This window comes from Chrysochloris asiatica, unplaced genomic scaffold (genome assembly GCF_000296735.1).
Source record: "Chrysochloris asiatica unplaced genomic scaffold, ChrAsi1.0 scaffold00045, whole genome shotgun sequence".
In the NCBI taxonomy this organism is placed as follows: Eukaryota; Metazoa; Chordata; class Mammalia; order Afrosoricida; family Chrysochloridae; genus Chrysochloris; species Chrysochloris asiatica.
In genome coordinates this window covers 8,223,924-8,226,953 of record NW_006408563.1, presented here as the reverse complement: position 1 = coordinate 8,226,953, position 3,030 = coordinate 8,223,924, and positions in this window count along the sequence as shown.

The window sequence follows — 3,030 nt, the reverse complement described above, 5'->3', positions numbered from 1 at the left end:
ACTTGCAAGTTCAATTTTGCTGAAGATAATTTTAAAAGTGTTAAAGCAGTACATTCATAGAGAGCTACCAGAAATTTAAGCCAGATTCAGAAGAGGATGTAGAACATGGAATTACCATTGCTGATGTCAAATGGATCTTGGCTAAAAGCATAGAATACCTAAACATGTTAACTTGTATTATATTGACTATGCAAAGGAATTTAACTTTGTACATCATAACAAGTTATGGATAACATTGAGAAGTATGGAAATTCTAGAACACTTAATTGAGCAGTATATCATGGACATGCCCCATGACATTGCAATATTTTATAAGTCGCATTTTAATAATATTTTAAAATCATTTTATCATGGTAAATACATATATAATAAAACATTTCCAATTAAACAGTTCACTGTGGGTGGAAGCATTTTAACAGAGCAAGCCATGACAGCATTCTCAATTAAATTTCATGATGTAGTGAAACCTATGTGAAACTGTTCATCACAGATTAGTAAGTAAGCACGAGTTAGTTACCTTGTTTATTTGGATACTCTATCCATGTCAAGGATTGTAAATTTGAAAAGAGGCTTTTATTCTTTTGGAAGGTTTTGTGGGTATGATGGTAAAGATTTAGTGCCAACTTGACTGGGCTAGGATTCTCAGTGGTTTGGCAACTGAGATTCACTTATCCCCTGTGATGAGATCTAATAGAATGTAATCAACTCTACCATCAATTGAAGGGAAGCTTCCTCTATGTACGGCTGTTCCAATGTATTGGGCATTCAGACAAGCCTGGTTTGTTCTCTGCTGGGTCTGGATCTTGTATCTGGCTCATCCTCTGGCCTCCAGTTCTTTGGACTTGAGCCAGGGGCTTACTCTATTACCTGCAAATCCTAGGAGTTGTCAGCAGCCTGACTTCTTACATGCTGGACCTGCCTGCAGTTATACTTACAAGCAGAATCTTTGATGTAGACAAAAATGTGAAATTGTTCACTACAGATTAGTGAGTTGTTATTGTTGTTAGGTGCCATCAAGTTGGCACCAACTCATAGTGATCTTGTGTAAAACAGAACGAAATACCGTCCGGTGCTGGGCCAGCTTCACAATTGTTGCCACATTTGAGCCCATTGATTCTGCCACTTTGCCAATCCATCTCACTGGGGGTCTTCCTCTTTCTCTCTGGTCCTCCACCCTATCAAACATGATATCCTTCTCCAGCAACCATTCCCTCCTGACAATATGTCCGAAGTCTGAGAGACGAAGTTTGGCCATCTTGGCCTCTAAGGAGCACTCTGGCTCCTTAGGAATAGGATGAAGATTCCTTCCCTCTCAATTGATATTTTGAGCTACTACATCCATAAGTAAAGGTCAAGTTCATCAAATTGTAGCAAAGGAAACCCTTGTTTCCTTTATCAAATTTCTTTATCTTCCTCTAGTCAAGTTCTGGTCATCAAGCCATCGAAATTAGGTCAAATGGGTACTATCTGCAAGTTTGGGCACTCTTGCGCATCTCCTTCCACTTCATATCAGCTGGATGCTTCACTCTCAGCTCTAGGCCTCTGTGGCCAGGGCAAAGTCCATGGGCTAAGGTGTTCCCAAGTCTCGCCAAATTTTGGACCAACCAGCTCTTCCTCTTCTCTCTTTTGTCTCAAGGTCAACAGGAGTCTATGGAACATGGTCAAACTCAGCCCATATCTTCATTACTGCCTTTCCCCCCACTTCCACTCACTTGTAGCCCAACACAGTCATCAACTAGCTTACATGCCTGTCATGTGTTCCCTTTGAATTTCAGTCTTAGATGGGGCATTGTCCTGAAGGGCCTTGATTCCTTGCTTTAATGGCTCCTTAGCAAACAACTTGCTTGTTCTTGTAGTAGCTAATCACACTGCCATTTTTGTTTCTTATTTTTCCTGTTGGTCTTTCTTTCAAGAAGTATCTTCTATTCCTCTAGCCTCTCCAGGCTGGTCTGCATGTCCTTTCAAGTAGGAATGTCCCACCTCAGAAGATTCTGGATGGGGCTGAGGATTCCACCTAAAGTCCTATACCCTACAAAGGCTCCACAACCCCTCCTCCGAGACTGAAACTCAAAGAGAATACAAAAGAGGCATGTAAGCTTCCTGGCAACCATGTTTGTCTACTGGTGAGTGGAAGTGGGAGAAAGGCAGCAATGAAGATATGGGCTGAGTTCGACCATGTTCCATAGACTCCTGTCCACCTCAAGATGAGCAAGAGAAGAGGAAGAGCTGGTTGGCTTCACAAGAAGCCCATTTCACTGGGAAAATTCTGAAACCCCTTTTAGGTGTTCCAACCAGTTATAGGCTGAAGACGGGCTTACAAACTTTCTGTAGTTATGTTTCCTGATATTTCGTTCTATCCCACTCAAGTGTCTCTTTTACAATAATAGGCGAGGGAAACCAATATTCATATGACAATCAAGCATATTAACATTATTTCCCCTCTCTAACCCATTCAAACAGTGTCTCAATCCCTGTATTACAGAGCCCTGTTGTTCCAAGGTTGAGCATACATCACTATTTACTCGTATACCAGTTAGCCCATGCAAAACTGTCTAATTGTTCCCCTATTTACCTTGTTCTTCCATCCCCCCACTTCTTGTGTATTGCCCTCCCCAACACCCAAACTATGATATGATTATCCCCTAACCTGTGTTCTACCCTCTCCTCCCTCCTACCTCTGGTAGCCAACAAAGAATTTTTTTTTTCTTTCTTAATATGGGTATTTTTTTCTTTAGTTTTTACAATAATGGTCTTATGTAATATTTATCCTTTTGTGACTGACTAATTTCACTAAGCATAATATTCTCAAGGTTTATCCCTGTTAGGTGGTTGTTTGCAGCTTCATTGCTATTCTTCAAGGTAGCATAACATTCCATTGTGTGTATATACCAAAGTTTGTTTATCTGTTCTTCCACTGATGGGCTCTTACATTGTCTCCATCTTTTTGCTATTGTGAGTAGTGTAGCGATAAACATTTTGTATGCCTATATTTACTCAATCCTCGCCAGATGGAACACATAGAAATCAAAT